The sequence below is a fragment of the Panthera uncia genome (genome assembly GCF_023721935.1).
Source record: "Panthera uncia isolate 11264 chromosome C1 unlocalized genomic scaffold, Puncia_PCG_1.0 HiC_scaffold_3, whole genome shotgun sequence".
Taxonomy (NCBI): domain Eukaryota; kingdom Metazoa; phylum Chordata; class Mammalia; order Carnivora; family Felidae; genus Panthera; species Panthera uncia.
The window spans coordinates 60976550-60997488 of record NW_026057584.1 but is presented as its reverse complement, the minus strand read 5'-3'; the positions used below and the strand labels follow the sequence as shown (position 1 = coordinate 60997488).

At 38.4% G+C, this 20939-nt stretch overlaps 1 protein-coding gene and 1 pseudogene across 1 annotated transcript in view; one reads left to right on the top strand and one right to left on the bottom strand.

The window, feature by feature from the left end:
* Positions 1-20939, bottom strand: part of TLK1 (tousled like kinase 1) — a 194716-nt gene that overhangs the window by 154543 nt on the left and 19234 nt on the right. The gene's annotated exons all lie outside the window — the stretch shown is intronic.
* On the top strand, positions 16223-16328 carry LOC125912044 (uncharacterized; annotated as a pseudogene).

The window sequence follows — 20939 nt, the reverse complement described above, 5'->3', positions numbered from 1 at the left end:
AGATCACATTTGAGGCTCCCTAAAAAAAGAGCAATTCTAGCTGGGCCTTGAAGTGTATCAAAAATTGATCTAATTATTCTTTCCTTTTCAAGATTCAAAATTTAACCATCAGAACCCAGATCTATTCCATAAGCAAACTGAAGATATTTTCAGTTTCATACAGTCTTAAACTTTTAGTTCAATCTTTGCTTTTATCTCCCTCCCTTTTTTTTTTTTTTTTTTTTTTTTTTGCTTTGTTTAGAGGCCACAACACACTTTCCAATCCCTCCTAGAACTGCATCTTTAATTTCGCATTCTCTTTGCTCTATGGGTTGAGATGGGTTGGGAGAGAAAAGGGACACTGGTAACAAAAGTAATTTTCTCCACTGAAACTAAGTCATCTATTACTCAACATGCAGAAGAGAAACCTTCTAATTAAGTCAAAGCATTATTTTTATTGGTAATCAACAAAAAAGCATACAGGAACATTCTCCCATAAATTGACACAATTTGATGAATCATAAAATCATGAATCACTGCATCATAAAAAGAACTCATGATTTGGAAGATAAGGGTTGGAAATAATTGGCAGAGATATCTAAAACAGACTTTAGCTGCAGACGTAGTTAATATAAACACTAATAATGAGAGAAGAATTGGTGGTGCTAAGCCTAATTGAACTATGTAAAATGTAATTACATTGAGATTTTCTTTATAATGAAGGGATTTCTTCTGGGAAGCAATTTAGCTATACGCATTAAGAATCTTTTTGGGGTTCCTGGATGGCTCAGTTGGTTAAGCATCCGACTTCAGCTCAGGTCATGATCTCAGTTTGTGGGTTCTAGCCCTGCGTCAGGGTCTCCCTCTCTCTCTGCCACCCTGCTTGCACTGTCTATCTCTCTCAAAAATAAATAAACATTTAAAAAAATCTTTTTAAAAAATTATTCCTTTGACCCACTGATTTCATCTTGGGAATGTATTCTAAGAAAATAATCCTAAATTAGAAAAACAATGTGATTTTTTTCTCTTTCTCACAAAGACAATCTTTCAACATCATTTATAACAATAAAAAATTAAAAATATCCTAAATGGACAATAATAAGGGTATGGTAATAACTTATGGCTCATCTACTTTATAGACTATAGTAAGGTCATTAAAACGATTGTGAAGATTTTACAATAACCAAAAACAACTGATTTGCTTATAAGAGCATTACAGTGACTAGCACAGAATATAAAAATTACACATACAATATAGTCTCAATCATATAAAATGTATATGGTAAAAAAAATTGAAAGGAAATATACTAAAATATTAACAGGGGTTTTCTCAATGTGTAAAATGATGGCAGATCTTGTTGCTGGCCTTTGTACTATTGGATATTATCCAAATGTTTTGTAGGAATAACAATTACTTTATGGGAAAAAAAGCCTGTATATTTTCAAATGATTGGATTTACTAACCCAGATTAGATTAATAAAGAGCAACGAAAGGAAGTATTACCAGGAGATGGGGGAAAAAAATGTTTGGCACCTCCTTCTCCATAGAGCTTCCAAGGACTATTGTTTGACTTTTCGTGGATACAATTAAACAAATGTAGATTTTAAAAGTATTTGTGTAAACCTCTAAGGAACCCACCAGCAGAACCAGAGGAATGCCGACCTTCTAAAATCACAGTAGAAAATAAAAGCAAACAAAACCAGGTCCGCAGAGCAAATGACAAAACGGAAAAGAAATAGCATGCATACATGAAAACAGAGGCACAGAAACATGGCAATAGTGAGACTAAGCCCTGTAAGTTTAGTTATTAAATTTAGTTTCTCTGTTAATAGAAAAAGATTCTCAGATTGTGTTAAAAATTAAAATCCAATACTTTGCTGCTTATAAAAAATACATCTAAATGAAATAACACAAAAAGACTAGAAAAGACAGGATGGGTACAAATGTAGTAAGCAAGCTTGCACTATATTAGAGATAGCATTAGTAAGTTAAAATAGAATTCAAGGCAAGAAATTTTAAAGGTTATTTTGATTTAATACAAACATTAGATACCCCTTGTGCTTGCAATAGACACAAGCAATTCACAAAGTGGAAAATAGGATTAGTTAATTGTGGGAATGTAGTCGAAACACCACCTCTCTGGTATCTGGTTTTCCTCTCCACCCTGAGCACAAGGGAAAACCATTCCAGGTTACTTGCAGTGAGAGGCGGCCATGTTTCCAGGTATAGACAATAGAACTGGAGCAAAAATCAGGCGTGTCCCATCCAGGCCAGGGATCTGAGAGTCTGTGTGCCACCGGCACACTCCCCTCCTTTAACAGGGATTACAAATGCCACACAATAATGTGAAGCCACAAGATGCGAGTAACATGGGTCTCCCAGTCACTACAAGGAGCCCAGCTGCCTTATAAGGTGGTAGGTACACTGGCGCTGGACTTTGCATGCAGAAAAAAAAATCCGATGTTTTTTTTAACCCTCTGAAATTGGGTGCTTTATTTGTTATTTATAGCCTGTCCTGTCTTTTTTTTTTTTTTTAATTTTTTTTTTAACATTTATTTATTTTTGAGACAGACAGAGATAGAGCATGAACGGGGGAGGGGCAGAGAGAGAAGGAGACACAGAATCGGAAGCAGGCTCCAGGCTCTGAGCCATCAGCCCAGAGCCTGACGCGGGGCTCGAACTCACGGACAGCGAGATCGTGACCTGAGCTGAAGTCGGACGCTCAACCTACTGAACCACCCAGGCGCCCCAGCCTGTCCTGTCTTAATTAATACAATAGAGAAATGGCAAATGGCCCAAATAATTAAGAAATTGAAATTATGGGGTGCTTGGGTGGCTCAGTCGGTTAAGCCTCCGACTTCAGCTCAGGTCACGATCTCGCAGTTTGTGAGTTCAAGCCCTGCATCCGCTCTGTGCTGACGGCTCAGAGCCTGGAGCCTGCTTTGGATTCTGTGTCTCCCTCTCTCTCTGCCCCTCCCCTGCTTATGCTCTGTCTCTCTCTGTCTCAAAAATAAATAAAACATTAAAAAAAATTTTTTTAATAAATAAAAAATTTAAAAAACAAGAAATTCAAATTAAACAATGAGGTACCACTTTCCATATGTTAAACTGGAAACAACAACAACAATAACAAACAACTTTAAATACTAATACCCAGTGCATTGGGGGAAAAGACAATCTTTTCAATAAATTAGGCTGTCAGATACCCACATGAGAAATATATTCTAGATGGATCGTAGATCTAAATATGAGAATAAAAAATAAATCTTTAAAAAAAGAACATAGGGAAATCTCTTTATGACCTACAGGTAGGCAAAGGTTTCTTAAATAGGACATAACATGTGCTGACCATAATGAACAAATTTGACAGATTAAACTATATTAATATAATCACCCAAAGACTCTTGATCACCAAAAGACTCAATTTAAGGTAATGAAAGCAAACATAGAGTAGGAAAATATACTCGCAATACATATATCTGTAAAGGACTTATATTCAGAATATGTAAAACAACAACAACAACAAAAGTGTCCTACAAATCAATAAGGAAAAGACAAACAATATAGTAGAAAAGTGGACCAAAAAACTTGAACAATTACTTCACAAAAGAGAACATCCAAACGGCCAAAAAACATATGAAAAGATGCTAAACATGTTTAGTTAATGAAGAAATGCAAATTAAAGCCAATGAAATGCCACTCACCAGAAAGGCTAGAGTGAAAAAGACAAAATGTCAGCTAGTACGTGGAGCGTTGGGATCTCCCACACACTGGTGGGAGTGAAAAGTGATACCCTTAGAAAACTGAGGGCAGTATAACTACCAAAGCTAAACATTATCCATCAGTTCTATTCCTAGGTATACTCCCAACAGAAATGCATACATAGATGCATCAAAAGACATCTACAAGAATTTCATAAAGCAGCACTGCTGATAGTAGCCCCAGACCAGAAACTACCCAAATGTCCACCAGAGTAAATATATTATGGAACACTCACACAATGGAATGCTCTACTACAGAAATGAGAATTAACGAACGACCACCGACAGTGACATGGATGAACTGTATAAACATAATGCTGAACAAAAGAAGATAGACAAGAAAAATTACATACTACATGATTCCATTCATATAAAGTTCAAAAACTGGTAAACCATTCTATGGTGTTAAAATTCAAGACAGTGGTTTGCCTTGGGGGTGTGTGAGGGAGACTTCTGAGATACTGGTAATGTTCTGTTTCTTGATTTAAGGTCAGGTTACATAGTGTGTTCACTTTGAAAATTCATCAAACTGTGCACTTGGATTTGTACATTTTGGTGCACATATATTTTACTTCAATAAAATGTAAAACCTATATAATAACAATATATGCATGCCACAAATGTATAATACCAAATTATGGCAAGTACCTAGTTAAACTTGCATTATTTGGGGGGAGGGGAGATTTTATTTTTAAGTGATCTCTACACCCAACGGGGGTCTTGAACCTACAACTCCGAGATCACATGCTCCACTGACTGAGCCATCTAGGCTTCCCTAAACTTTTATTTTTATACACTGTTGGAATCAAGCATAAACTGGTACAACCATTTTGGAAAGTAATTTGGATATACATATACAACACACATTAACTATATAACACACAAATATATTCTCATTTCTGAGAATCTTTCCTAAGAAAAAAAAATCCAAAATGTGGGGGGGGGGGGCAGGAGGGGAAACTATGAATAAAAATGTCTATCACAGAGCTAAAGTCAACTATATAGCATACCCTCTTGCTATATTTTTATTCAGCCACAGTTATGACTGCCTTGAAAACTCTCGTGAAACATGACAAAAGCTTTTGGTATAATGTCAGGTGAAAAAAGGAAAATGAAAATTGTATATACCCAATTATTATAATTGAAGATATGTTAGAAGAAAATAACTAGAAAGGAAAGCACACAAATGATACATGTACAACTTCCCTGCCTAGTCTCATCCACTCGTGTAACTCCAAGAATCACATATGTAATGATGACTCTTCAGTCTGTATCTCCAGCTCACACATCTCTCTTAAGCTCTAGGATTGGAGTTCCATGAGTCCCTCAATTTCTTTGTCCTATGTTTGTTATCTTGGGAAGAAAGGCAGCCAGGAGTAAGAACAGGGACAGGGATTCACTTATCCAAACGAAAGATCTGAGAGTCAACCTTGTTTGCCCTACTCCTCCCACCCCATATCCGCATCCTTTTACCATTCCCTAAGTCCACACTGTCTCCTCAAGAGCCCTTTGAATTCATCCCATCCATCCATCTATCCATCCATCTAACCTTCTGCCATTGTCTTTATCATTTCCCACCTAAATGATTGCAAAAGCTTTCAAACTAGTCTTCCCATCATGAGTTTCAGCCCTTTTCAGTCCAGCTGCTGTGGTTCTATTTGTAATACCAACTCTGAGTCTGCTTTTCCACTTTAAAATTCTTCTGTGGCTACTCCTAAGTGATTGGATAAAGCTCAAACTCGCTAATATAGTCAATGTGATTCTTTTTATCTTTTTTATCTTGTCATCATCTGCCTGTCTTTCCAGTTTTATTCCTGGTTACTCCCTCATGAGAAGCCCACACTCCAGCCACACCAAAGTTATTACAGTGGCCAAACAAGTTATACTGTGTTTCCCTTCTCTTGCCTTTTCCCAGCTCAGAACTCTCTTCCCGCCACCCTCCCCCCCAACTTTTCCTGACCTCATTTGCCTGGCCCATCATCTAAGACTCAATTCAAAACTTACCTTGACTGGGAAACCTTTAGGAATCACATTTTTACATGGTTGGAATCATGGGCTATGCCCAATTTTCCATCTCGTTTTTCTCACTAAAATTAAAACGTGAGCAATTTTCCAGTTTGCCAAGGTACTCTTCATAATTATCATTTAATACCCAGTGTTAAGTTCTCTAGCTTCTCTGCTCCCTCAGTATACCGAATATAACCCTTATGAGATCACTTATTGCTTTTTTAAATTCTTTTTTTAAATGTTTATTTAGTTTTGAGAGAGAGAGACACACACACAGCGAGAGCAGGGGAGGGGCACAGAGAGAGGGAGACACAGAATCTGAAACAGGCTCCAGACTCTGAGCTGTCAGCACAGAGCCCGATGTGGGGCTCAAACTCATGAACCTCAATATCATGACCTGAGCCGAAGTCGAATGCTCAACCGACTGAGCCATCCAGGCTCCCCTAGTTTTGTAATGTTTTTGTAAAGTATTAACTTCTTCTACTAGCCCTTGAATTACTTGAGGGCAAAGATTTTTGTTGTGTTTATTTCTATGTCCCCAGCAGAGTCTGCTGCCGAGTAGGAATTCACTGAATGAAAATGAACGACCAATTAATGGTGGCTGTGTTAGTCCAATAGAATGGGAGTAATAGTTTTTTGCTTTTTCTCAAAAACTCATACTTTTTGTGGCTATTTATTTATTTAGATTCACCATCTTAAAGAAAAAAGGAGTAAATTTAGAATATAATTTTCAGTAATGTGATCTTTACCGTCTTCAATTATTTTTTTTAATTTTTTTTTTTAACGTTTATTTATTTTTGAGACAGAGAGAGACAGAGCATGAACGGGGGAGGGTCACAGAGAGAGGGAGACACAGAATCTGAAACAGGCCCCAGGCTCTGAGCTGTCAGCACAGAGCCCGACGCGGGCCCGAACCCATGGACCGCGAGATCATGACCCGAGCCGAAGTCGGACGCTTAACCGACCGAGCCACCCAGGCGCCCCTCAATTATTTTTGATTTATCAAACATCTCATGATTCCCAATTCTGTCTAATATGTGTATATACAATGAAGAAAGACTGAAAGAGCATTCGTTATCTCCTTTCTGTTTGTAATACAATCATCATGCCTAATTAACAGTTAACTCTCAGTCCTTATCTTACTAGTACTTCTAGCAGTATTTGACTCAGCTGATTACTCCCTCCTCCTTGAACCTCTGTCTTTATTTGACCTCTAGGACACCATCCTAGTTTCCTTCCTGCCTCAAGGGCTTCTTTTGATCTGTCAATCCTGTTGCTGAACTCTCTGCCTCCTCTTCTGATCCACTAAATGTTGGAGTCCACCAACGGTTAGTTCCTTGATTCCCTTCTCTTCTTGTCTCATCCCTTCTCTTCCTATTGTCAGCTACCTCCTTTCCTTTGGTCTTGGTTCTTGAGCCTGGCTATACATTGAGTCACCAGAGAACCGTTTTGTTTGTTCGTTTTTTTGTTTTTGAGAGAGAGAGAGAGAGTGAAAGCGAGAGGGGGGCAGAACGAGAAAAATCTTAAACAAGATCCACACCCAGGGCAGAGCCCATGGCCGGGCTGGATCTCACGACTGTGAGATCTTGACCTGAGCCGAAATCAAGAGTCAGGCACTTAACCAACTGAGCCACCAAGCACCCTAAGAGAAACTTTTTAAAGCATATCAAATCCAGTGTTGAGGATCATATTGGGTGTGTTTAAATACCATCTTCATGCAAATTAGTTGAAAATATATGTCCCCAGCCATGACCTTTCTTTGAACTTCAACCTCAAATATCCAACTAATTCTCATCAACTTCTTTTGGCCTAATAATTAGCATATCCAAAACTAAACTCTTGATTTTTGCCCCCCAGATCTTCACATTCTATAAATGGTCCCACAACTTAGTAGTTGCTCACACCAAAACTCTGGGAATAATTTTTGATTCCACACTCTCTTCACTTTCCATATAATTCAGTCCTGATCTGCTGCACATGAAAAGTATCTTCTAAATTTTACCATTTCTCCTCTCCTCCAAAGCTACTGCCCTAGCCTAGGCTATCATCATCTCTCACAGGTAATCATCCTTCCACTCCTGGATTCCTACCTTTCATTTCCCACACAGCAGCCAGAGAGATCTCAAAAATTATAAAGTTGATCATATCATTCTACTTAAAAATTTTTAATGTTTATTTACTTTTGAGAGGAGAGAGACAGAGACATAACAGGAGTTGGGGAGGGGCAGAGACAGAGAGAGACACAGAATCTGAAGCAGGCTTCAGGCTCCGAGCTGTCAGCACAGAGCCCAACGTGGGGCTTGAACTCATGAGCGGTGAGATCATGACCTGAGCTAAAGTCGGATGCTCAACGGACTGAGCCACCTAGGCACCCCAATCATGCTTAAACCCTTGCTTAAAACCCTTCAGTAGCTATCTTCATGCTTCCAAATTTAGTCTACAAATGACCTGGCCCTGTCTAGATATCCAGCCCTCCTCTTGCCCCCCTGTGCCTTGCTTGCTCTGCTGCACACGACATTGGCCTTCTCAAAGTTCTTCCTTAAACAGAGCAAGCACACTCCCAACTCAGGACCTTTTGTTTTTGTTTTTGTTTTTGTTTTTGTTTTTGTTTTTGTTTTGTTTAAGTAAATTCTACCCTTCAGTGTGGGGTCTGATCAAGAGTGCATGCTTTGCCAACCGAGACAGCCAGGCGTCCCTCACTTCAGGACTTTGCCCTTTGTTTCCTCTGCCCGGAAAGCTCCTCCACCAAAACTTAACATGGCCTATTTCCTCACTTCATTCAGGTCTATGCACAAATGCTCCCTCCTCAGTAAAGCCTCCCTCAACCACTCTATCTATAGTACAGTTCTCCCTCTGACCAGCTGTATTTTTCTTCAGAGTTCTTCTTCACCACCTGAAATTATATTATATATAGATATTCTTTCTTTGTGAATATTCTGTATTTTTCACTCTAGAATGCAAGGTCCCGGAAGGCTGACTTTTATTTGTTTACATCTGGTTTCCCAGCATCTAAATCAATACCTGTTGTTACATTTAACATATCTGAAACTGGGATGCCTCTTATAATTAATGGCACGATATAGCGAAATTAGCTGTGTTTCTTTTTCTTTGTATAATAGAAAATAAAAGTGTATGTTATAGTCAACATATTTTACTTTTTTCCCTTTTAATTTTATTGTGATATAATTGACATGTAGCACTGTATAAGTTTAAGGTGTACTGCATGGTGAATTACATATATTGTGAAATGATTACCACAGTAAGTTTAGTTCACTTACATCACTCTATATACCTACAAAGAAAAAGAAAGAAAGAAGGAAAGGAAAGGAAAGGAAAGGAAAGGAAAGGAAAGGAAAAAAAAGTTTTTCCGTGTGATGAGAACTTTAGGATCTGCCCTGTTAGCAACTTTCATACATATGATACAGCAGTGTTACTAGGTCACCATGCTCTTAGTACATCTTCAGTACTTATTTATCTTATAACTCAAAGTTTGCACTTGTGACCCCCTTCATCCAACTTCCCCACGTCCACCAAGAGTCAATGCATTTTAGGCTCAATGAAATATGGCGGTAGGCACTCAATAAATAACATAATGGGTTGGGAACACTGAATAAACATATAAACAATTAGAATAAATATGGGGTGCCTGGGTGTCTCAGTAGGGTAAGTGTCTGACTCTTGATTTCAGCTCAGGTCATGATCTCACAGTTTGTGGGTTCGAGACTTGGGTGCTTGGGATTCTCTCTTTCTGCCCGCACTCACTCTCTTTCATAATAAATAAACTTAAAAAAATGTTAATATGCCTGGGCCCCAAAAATTATATCCAGGTTCCCATATACATAGAAGAAATGTACCATAGGAAAAGGAGATTTTTGTTGTCGTGAAGGGGACAAAAAGCCCTGGGTTAACCTCAAACACTATTGTGGGATCCCTTGGCAGGCAGACCCTAGGTGGTCTTGAGGGTAGAGGGAGAGTCACTAGAGACATCAAATTTGAAACAGAACTGGTCATCAAAGAAAAAGAAGTATCAAAGATACTGGAGAAAGTTGTGTCCAAAACCTGTCTCTTCTCAACTAATAAAGTGATGCAAGTACAGCACTTTTTGGGCTCCATGTCATTTCTGAATAAAGATATCCCCAAAAGGACATGGGAGCATCTCCTCCCAAGGGTATAGGGCATTTTTAAAACAAAAATATTTTTATATTAATAGCACCAATGTTTTATTAGCTAGCATGTTTTAATGCTTACCATATGCACCATGTAGTGTTTACATGCATTATCTAATTGGATCCTATCAATAAACTCTACGTGATAGGTACTATTGTAATCCTTATTTTACAAATGAGAAAACAGAGGCGTGGAGGGATTGCAGAACTTGTCGAAAGTCATGCAGGGATAAGGGAAGAAACCAGAGGGGCAGCTCTGTCAGGTAAGTGTCCCCGACTGACTCTTGATTTCGCTCGGGGCATGATCTCAAGGTCGTAAGATCGAGTACTTCATCGGACTCTATGCTCGGCGTGGAGCCTGCTTGGGATTCTCTCTTGCTCCCTCTGTCTCTGCCCCTCTCCTGCTAGCACTTTCTCTCTCTCTCTCTGTCTCTCAAAATAAATAAATAAACATTTTTAAAAATGTGTTTAAAAAAGAAAAAGAAAAAGAAAAGAAACCAGAATAGGGACCCAGGTCTTCCTTGAGGCCAAGGTCCTTGCTCTCAACTGTTCTGCACACTGACTTTTATTTATTTCCATTTCCAAAGACTATGCTTCTTAATTTCTGGATGAAATGTCATGGAGCTTTCGATTATGGACAGGAGCTGAAGGGGCGTGTGCTCTTTAGCTTCTCACCCTTTTCTACTTCGTGACCATCTTTCTTCTTCTATAAAGAAGAAACATAAGAGAAGGCTTGGGTACAGGCAAACTTTGTGACAACAGTGGTAACAGAAGCTCTAGAACAGGCAAAAAAAAAAAAAAAAAAAAAAAAAACAGTGAAAAGATAACTCCAAGGCTGACAATCATAGTAACCAAGACATATTTAAGTAAACCATTAGCTGAAATGGATTGAGAATCAGTCAGCTTTATAAGGAAAACTACCGAGAAACCAAAGGTCTTACTTGTCCAAGTGGAGTCAAACAAAGCTGTTGTAATGCATATTGCTTTTATTCTTTTTGTTAAACATTTATAGACTTATTAAGCTGAAGAAATATCAAGTGGGGTTCAGCTTTGTATCACTTGCCTGGTTTGGGGTATGGGTTTAACTAAACATTATCAAAACAGTCTTAATTTTCAAGTATTATGGACTTTTTATACTGATGATTATCAAATTTTATATATACTTTTTATTACATTGGATAATTCCGTGGATTTTCAGTGCTGTAATATTGAATGACTCCTTCCAAGGTTCTGAGGTAGTTTGCACCTGCTCTAGTTACAGCTTTTTATAGCTTCGTCTAAAGATGGATTTGAGACTATTCTAATATTTATCGTTACACCAGAATGGGTCTTATATTCCATGTAAGAAGATATGGAATAGCAATTACCAACTGTATAGGGAAATTGGCAATGCTGCTGTGATGACAAGCAGAGTTGTAGTGGTGTGACCGATTTATTCATTTCCTTAATAACCTTCAGAGTTGTAATGAGTCATCCCTGTCTCTTATTCTAAATTATAGGGCACCCTTTTATTCCCAAACCAAATGAATATACATGATGGCATTTTTTTTCTTCCTCGCTCTCATTTCAAAGACCTAATTTTTCATAATCTAGCAGTTAAGAGAATCAGACAGACATGAGTTGGAATCCTAGCTAAGAGGGAGAAAAGGTTACAGAAGGTGTGGTTTCCTCCACTGCCCCCAACTCGTCCTCTAGACGTCTTTCAGAGGCTTTGAAACATGGCCAGGCTCTGCGGCCGTGAGTCTGACATTTAAGCAGCTAGCCCCTTCTATTCCTTTTACAAGAAAAAGAAGGAGGAGGAGGAGACGATGAAGTAGTTTTTGGTTTGACAATCAAGCACACAGTGTTTGCTTTATACATCAACTTCATTATTCACAAACGAGGAATTTTTTAAGGAGCCATTAAAGAACAGTCATCTGAGAAGGCAGGAAATCGCATCCACCTTCCAGGTCCCAGTGTGTTAGTAAGTGGTGTTTGTCATAGAAATTAAAATGCTGAGCTGATGAGAAAGAAAGCCCCAGCGCATTATTAGCCGTTGTATCCATATTAATACCTTTCGTCTTGAGCATGGATAATTGAAATCACAGATTAGCAACATAGTAGTGCTGCAAACTAAGGAGACCAATTGTTTTCTCTTATGATTCCTGGAAACAGAGGAGGAACTGTGTGGGCTGAGAAGATTGCAACATGTTTTAACTTGTTGCTTCAGTAGTACACAAGGCTGTTCTACACTGGCTTGAAGATGAGTGACTGTTATTTAGACAAAGACTTGAAACCCAGTTTTCCGTCATGTAAATTTTGCAAATGAGTCACTTGACATATTAGAAAGATTATGTGGGCATAAAAACAATGGTAAGAAGAAGTATTTTTTACTTTATCACAAAGTCCAAAGCTGGAGAAGATGCCTCTCATGACATATATAAAACTATAGGCCTAATGAAAACGTTGAAAAGTTCAGGGATGATTAACTCTGATAATGATGACTGAGAAATTATATTTAGATCAAGGAATAGATTCATTCTGTAAGAAACCTGGAGCACAAGAGAGTTTTTGTTTGGATTGCGAACAAAAACAGTAAAGGTCTGCCATTTGTTCTGATCTTTCAACAGAAGCCAGAAAAATTACTGTCTCATTAAGGAAAATAGTAGCTGAAACAAAATATGGTGTTTCTTTTATGAACTGGAAATAAAACATCAAAGTTGGTGGTGTAAAACTGTAACGTCACCAAGACCCCTAAATTGTCAGACTCACAAGTGAAGGCAATGTTGATTTGTTTCTTGACTTCAACTAGTATGAATCATTCTGTGTGCTTAAGCAATGAGGTGTAAATATAAAGGCTCTGAAAAATTAATGAGCAGCTGAGAAATCCAAAGTCAAAAGCTGAGCCAACGCTTGAACCCAAGTGCTCTAAAGTCTTCATATGTCTCCAGAGCTGATCCTCCACCATGTTAGCAACATGGTTAACTTCAAGGTTCTAGGTCCTCACCTCTTTCCATTTCTTCCTAATCAGTCAGCTGCCTCTGGCTTCACTTCCTACGTTGTCCAGCCAGATCCCACAATCCATCCCTTCAACTCCACTCTTGCCAAGACAAGCAACTTCATATTTTTTTTGAAAGATTATTCACAGAACCCACTCTGGATCAATCCAACCATTGTCTTCTCCCTCATACACCTAAAATCTAGAGAAAAAAATCCTCAGACTATCAAAGATTAATGTTACTAATGGATATATCTGGGGATAGGGCTATGGGGAAATTTCACTCTTTTTTTATTTTAAGTTTATTTTTTTTTATTTTGAGAGAAATAGAGAGAAAGAAATAGGGAGGGACAGAGAAAGAGGGAGAGAGACAATCCCAAGAAGGCTCTGCACTGTCAGCACAGAGCCCAACGTGGGGCTGGAATTCATGAACCGTGAGATCGTGACCTGAGCTGAAATCAAGACACTTAACCGACTGAGCCACCCAGGCACCCCATCCATCTCGTCTACCCAATTCAAATGCCAATCACAAGTCGGGGTTGTTACCTGTACTTCTGACCAACTGGCTATAAATCAGAGGTTCTGATAACCCCCCCTAGGAACAATTACTTTCCTAGAGCAGTTCACAGAACTCATAGGAACATTTACTTGTGTTTACTAGTTTATTATAAAAGGATAACAGCCACATGGAAGAGATGCATATGCAAGGTATGTGGTAAGAGGTGAGAAGCTTCCATGCTCTCTAGGTGTACTACTATCCCCTCAACTCCATGCATTCACCAACTGAACTCCATCCTTGAGGTTTTTATGGAGGTTTCATTATCTGGGCATGATTAATGAAATCATTGGCCATTGGCAATTGATTCAACCTCCCGCCCCTCTCCCAGCAAGAGGTCAGAAGGGTGGGACTGAAATTTCCAACCTCCTAATTGCCTGGTTGGTTCGCCCTGGCAACCAGCCCCCATCCTTAGGGGATTTCCAAGTCACCTGCTGTTGAAAACAGTTTGTAATGAACACCAATACACCTTTGTCACTCTTATGACTTAGGAAATTCCAAGGGTTTTAGGATCTCTGGGCCAAAAAAAAAAAAAAAAAAAAATGGGATGAAGACTAGATATACATTTTTTATTATAAATCCTAATATCACAAACACATAAACCTGGAGTCGATCCTTTTGCTATAAAGAATATCATTGAGACATTGCCAAACTTGAATAGGTTCTCTGAGCAAAAGATATATGGGAATTCTTTGCACAATTCTTGCAACTTTTCTGTAAGTTTGAGATTGTTTCAAAATAAAAGTAAACAAAACAACAACCTGATTTTCCATTTTTAAAATCACGAACCATTGGATACATATACATAAAAAATGAGTTTAAAGTATATATAATTTATAACATTAAAAATAAAAATAAGTGTCTATGAATTTACCACTCAATTTGCGAAATAGAACATCAATAATATTAAAGTTCCCAGCATGTTCCTCTCTACCTCACCCCTCTGTCCAGGAAGCACTATCCTGAATGTATTTTATTATTTCTTGCTTTCTTCAAAGATTTAGTGCATATATAGAAATTCCTAAATAATATTTTCTAATAACTACAGGAGTTTTGCTTTCCCTTCCTTCTTTGTTTATTGATTATTTTTATTTCTTCTTTAAATCATCTGTTTTATCCTTTGCTCATTTTTCTGTCAGGTTGGGCTTTATCCTTATTGGTTTGGAAGTAATCTTTACATACTATATGAATATTATCTTTGTCTGTTATGTATGTTGCAAGTATTTTTTCCAGTCTGATGCTTGTCTCTTAACTTTGTAGGTTTTGTGGTGATTTTTATCATACAGATATTTTGAATATTTATTGGATCAAGTCTGTTTCATAAATTTATTTATGACCACTGGGTTTCTTATCCTATCCAGGAAGGTCTTCTGCTTAAAGATATCCTCCTATATAGTTTTCTATATGGTTTTGGTAGTTTTGTTTGTTTTTATGTTTAGATCTTTAATACATAAATAATTTATTCTTTGTTTATGGCGTGAGGTAGGGATCTAAATTGGCATCTTCTTCACCTGTGATAGGCAGAATAATGGTCCATAAAAGAGGGTGACACCCTAAACCCCAGCACCTTTAAATGTTACCTTACATGGCAAAAGAGATTTTACAGATGTGATTAAGGTTATGGAATTTGGAATGAGGAGATTACCCTGAATTATCTGGATGGGCCCAATCTAATAACAGGAATACTTAAAAGCAGAATTTTTCATGGCTATGGTCAGAGGGAAACATGACTATAGAAGAATGCTTACAGAAGTACAATGCTGCTGGCTTTGGAGATGGAAGAGGAGGCCAAGAATCAAGGAATAAGGGTGGCACTTAGGACTGGAAAAGGCAAGGAAATAAATTCTTATCTATAGCCTTCCAGAAAGGAAAGCAGTCCTGCCGACACCGATTTTAGCTCACTGACACCTATGTCGGACTTCTGACCTATAGAACTGTAAGATAATGAATTCTTATTGTTTGAGGGACCAGGTTTTTGGTAACTTATTAATTAGAAACTTAATATACCCCTCTCACCAACACCTTTTATGAAATATTCCATCCTGTTCTTACTAAATTAAAATGACAGATTTACTGCATAAATAATTCCCATGCACCTGTTGGTTTCTGAACTCTCTATTCCGATCAACTGGTCAGAATGAATCTTTTTTCCTGATCCAGAACCATATTGTTTTAGTTACTGTTACTTTATAATTTTTTTAATGTCTTGAATCCTTCCTCTCCTTTTAATCCCCACTCCTATCTCTTTATTTAAGACCTCATCATTCCTCTTTCCTCAAATCTTAATAACACTCTATCTCCAGTTTCACCCTCCTCCAGTTCATTTTCCATTATATTACTAGCATGATTTAAAATGCAAGTATTAGGGCACCTGGGTGGCTCAGTTGATTAAGTGGCCAACTTCAGCTCAGGTCATGACCTCGTGGTTTGTGAGTTCGAGCCCCTCACTGGGCTCCATGCTGATAGCTCGGAGCCTGGAGCCTGCTTCAGATTCTGTGTCTCCCCCTCTCTCTGCCCCTCCCCTGCTCATGCTGTCTCCTTCTCAACAGTAAATATTAAAAAAAATTTTTTTTAATGCAAATATCATCAGATTTCTACCCTTCAGGTCCTTTGTGGCCATCCTTCATCTTCAGCCGAAGTCCAAATTCTTTGATAAGGTACATAAAAATGGTATGACGAAGGATGTTGCCCATCTCACAGGGTCATCCCAACCCCTCTGCTCCAGACATCAAAGAACGTGAAGCTCACAGAGTGTACCACACTTTGCATCTTTGGAGCTTTGCACAGTGGCAGTATCGTAGCCAATGAGGTTTATCTGAGGCACGATTATTGCTAATTGAAAACTTTGTATCTTTGGATATGTTGCTGCTTCTTCATAGAATACCTTCCATGCCTCCTCCAAGCTAATTAGCACTGTACATTCAAAACTCAGCTAGAGCATCCAATTCCCTCGGCAAACCTTCTGCATTCTTCACTGGTAGACTGAGCTAGTGCCCCTCCTTTACCCTCCCAGAGCAGCACAAATATATCTCTTCTAGCCTGCACTTACACATTTTGCAATTGCACTTGTTGGTTTGCTTGTCTACCTCCCTCACTAGATAGTGAACTCCTCAAAGGCAGGAATTGTCTTTCATTTATGTATCCCCAATGCTTAACAGAGTGCTAAAATCTTGTAATAATAAGAATATGAAAAATAGTGATATCAGGGGTACCTCTTATTAAAACCTGGGCTAAGTGCTCTTCATTATTCAATAACCACTAAGTGTTAGCTCATAATTTTGTGTTCCGTGAAACTGTTTTTAACTAAAAATAATATTGTCCAGCTTGTTCGCTTGTCTTATTCACAAGACTTGGCTACAAGCAACTTTGGGATGTTTCCAAAGGAAGAAAGTTTCCTATGTTGAACAAATTCAAAAGAACATGACTCAGGCTCTAAAAGTAATCCAGAAAAGAATTTCTAAAATATTTTGAATAGGAATGGTATTACTGGATTATTTTGATAGGAAGAACCCTGATTTAAATGCCTGTGAGAACCACCAGACTGGGTTAGGTGCCCCCACTCTGTGCTCCCATAGCAACGAACACAAACATTTAGCCAAGCACGTATCGTGTCATGTGGAAGTGATGTGTTTACTTATTTTTTTTCCCATTACCAGTGGTTTTCAATCAGGAGGACAATGCAGCCCCCTTCCCTGGCAGGGGTGTTTGGGAAAATTTTTGATTGTCATAATGATGGGAGAGAGATGCCCCTGTCATTTAGTGTCTACAAGCCAGAGATGCTGACTATCCTACATTGTGCAGGACGGTCTTGTACCACAAAGAATTCTCCTGACCCCATTAAGAAACTGACTTTATTTATCTCTGATTTCTCATTGGCTAGGAGAAACCCAGAACTAAAAGTCACTCTGAATGGAAACTACAAAGTAATGGGCACAGAACACCTTGTCATAATGTGTAGGTTATATGGGTTTAAATAATCAGATTACTTTGTAATCACCACTCATAGTTACTTCTATATTTCTGTATTATATAATTGTTGAAAGACAAATGATAAGAGAGTAAGGCCATTAAATCCAGATATTTCTTTTTCTTGTTTTGGTCCAAGTAAACTTTTCTAATAGAAATAGCAAAATAGCAAAATAAATAAATAAATAAATAAAATAATAAAATAACAATAATAAATAAAAGTTCATCTTTAGTATTTTGTTCCATCAATCCACCCATGTCAAGGCGTCTCCTTCATATTTTGGCATCCATCTGTAGAAACCTTCTCAATTTGCCACCACCAAAGAAAGACATCCTGGCCTGGATATGTACACCTGATATTCCATTCCATCAGGGTCCAAGGGCGAATTGTTTAAACTGATAATCCAGGTGGATTCCAGATAATATGGCTTCCATATTACCTCTAAATTCCCTTCCAGCTTTGGGGCGCCTAGGTGGCTCAGTCGGTTAAGCATCTGACTTTGGCTCAGGTCATATCTCATGGTTCGTGGGTTGGAGTCCCATGTCAGGCTCTGTGCTGACAGCTCAGAGCCTGGAGCCTGCTTCAGATTCTGTGTCTCCCTCTCTCTCTGCCCCTCCCCCACTCATGCTCTGTCTCAGAAATAAACATTAAAGAAAATTTTTTTTAATCTACAGTATTTCACAGGTCCTTCCTAAATTTATTCATGACTCTAAGCCATGAGTGAGCACTTATGGTTTGTGCCAGTGCCATAAGTTGAAGGGCAAGAGAGAATTTTAAGGAGAAGGGGGCACAAGACCATTTCAGTCAAGGGAGATATTTTCCAGGCTGCTGGATTCTGGGTTTTTCTGATTATGATTTTTAGGAAACCTGTTTCCACCATTCCCTAGGTCCATTCCTTGCCGTAAAACAGCATGGTTTATTGTCTGCTTTTGCTAGAATGTCAACTTCATAAGAGCAATATCCTTGTCAGCTTTGTTTGAACTGTATTCCCGACACCTAGAACTATATCTGTTATATCATGGCACTCTTTAAATATTTGTTGAATAAATGAATGGATGAATAAGTAATTTACTATAAGTAGAGATTTAATCATTTATGAATAAAAGAATAGAGTAGCATATCTACAACAAAAGGAAACTTCACGTTGAGGGGCAACTGTGTGACAGATTATAAACTCTGTACTGAATTGCAAAGTCATGGGAGGGACGAGAAACAGGAACCCATGAACATGACATGAAATATAAAAGCAGATATCACTGAATTATAAGGAGCACTTAAGCCTGGTACAAAGGTCAAATGAAATTCGTTTATCCCTCAAGTCTGATCTGGGTGAAGAATATCTGATAGGCTCTCAGCAAAAATAAGATCAGTTCTCAAGTGCTACCCTGGAAAATCCAAAGTCCATTAGCTTAAGCAATAATCCTGGACATACTTAAAATCTTATTTTACAGGATCCTCATATGCACATTAGGAACCAAGCAAAATATCTCATAGGAGTAATGTTGAATAACTACCAAAGGCATACAGAGAAATTACAACTCATTTATATCATTTGAGTTTCATAAGAACAAGTAATTATTTCCATTTTCCAAAACGACAAAATAAAGATATATGAAATATATAAGTCAACCAGGGATCATGAAAACCATTTTAAATCAATACACCATGTCCTAAGTGAAATTTCCATGCAACCAGAAAATAGTAAGGGAATTTAAATAAAATTTAAAAATCAACTCAAACATTGACAGTACCATAATTCTAAGACTTCAAATATTTCTTGATTTTAAAATGTCAATGAGAAATATGGGAAAGACTTGTGAAAACAATGTGCATTATTCATTGCATAGGCTGACAAATTTTTTAAATGTTCAAAGTCCCACAGAGAGTTGCAAAAGAAATTCTGTCTCCTGGATCCTTAATTCAAAATCACTACCATGGGAAGTGTTTCAATTTACAATTGTTTTCAGCAGCAAAAAACAGAAAAACATAACAAGTTTTTTTCAGGTAACAAGGAGTGTGAGGGTTGACAGTGACATCAGGTCAGAAGCCTTCCCTTCTATCTTTCTGTATCTCTCTCTCTCTTTTAGTTTATTTATTTATTTTGAGAGAGACAAAGACAGCACAAGCAGGGGAGAGGCAGAGAGAGACAGTGAGAGTATCCCAAGCAGGCTCCACATTGCCAGCTGTGGAGCCCGACTTGGGGCTTGAACTTACAAACCATGAGATCATGACCTGAGCTGAGACCAAAAGTCAGATGCTTAACCAAGTGAGCCACCCAGGAGCCCCTGCATCTCTATCTTTGCATATGGTTTTTTGCCCTCATGTCATTTTGTGGTCACAATATGGCTGCTCCACTGCTGGCATTGCAGCTGAATTCCAAACAAAGGGCAAAAGGCATGTGCTCACTAAAACCTGGAAGAGATTTTTCAGAAACCTCCATTTAGTGACATTTCACTAATGCCTCCTTGACCAAAGCTTGTCTCACATGGCCACCTCAAGCTGTAAGGCAAGTTGTGAACTGTTTTGTTTCCTGGAACATTGCCATACTCTTGGTTTCTATAGGATATATGCATAGTAGACTGTTCAAGTTAGTGCAGTATTGAAGATCCAATTCAGAGGCACTTGATCTTGAAAGGGTATGAACTTCACAAGGAAATTGCCCCTGATGCTGATGAAGCTGATACTTCAGTTCCTTCACTTATATGGAGCCCCTCCAAGGCCTTGGGAAACATGTGTTCACAATGTCATATATTTTGGTAGATTTTTCACCTTAAGATATTTTAATGGTCATTAATTAATATCTATGTTCTTCCTACTGTGACTTTCCCACCCTTGTGACAGGTGAGTGTTGTTGGAATGGCCACGGGCATTTGGGGAACGAAGCTAAGTCAGAGCTAAATTGAGGACACATTCCATTTGAATTTAATGGGATATATCAAGGAGACTCACACATTAAGTAGGTTCTGTGTATAGTTGAGTCATTGCCAGCATAGGAATTGTTTCCAGGAATACTCCTGCTGCCCACTGTGCTAATTCACCTGGCACCATGATGTGAAGGTACAGGGCTCAAAATAAAGCTCGTTAATAAGCCACTACAAAAGGACATTGGGGACAAACCGCCAGTGAGTGTCTTCAACCGAAGAGTAGTCGTCAATTAGTCAGTGACTACTGACAAGAAGACTTGAGATGCTCTCATATATGAAAGAGACTAGGTAAAAGTTCCCCAAATTTGACAATAGTCCTAAAATTTTACATGACATTTCTGATAAGATATGCTGCTGAAAGAAACTTTTTTAGGGGCACCAGGGTGGCTCAGTCGGTTAAGCGTCTGACTTCGGCTCGGGTCATGATCTCTCAGTTCATGGGTTAGAGCACCGCATTGGGCTCTGCACTGACAGCTCAGAGCCTGGAGCCTGCTTCACATTCTGTGTGTCTCTCCTTCTGCCCCTCCCCTACTCGCGTGTGCACACGCGCTCTCTCTCTCTCTCAAAAATAAATTTTTTTTTAAATTTTTTTTTTCAACGT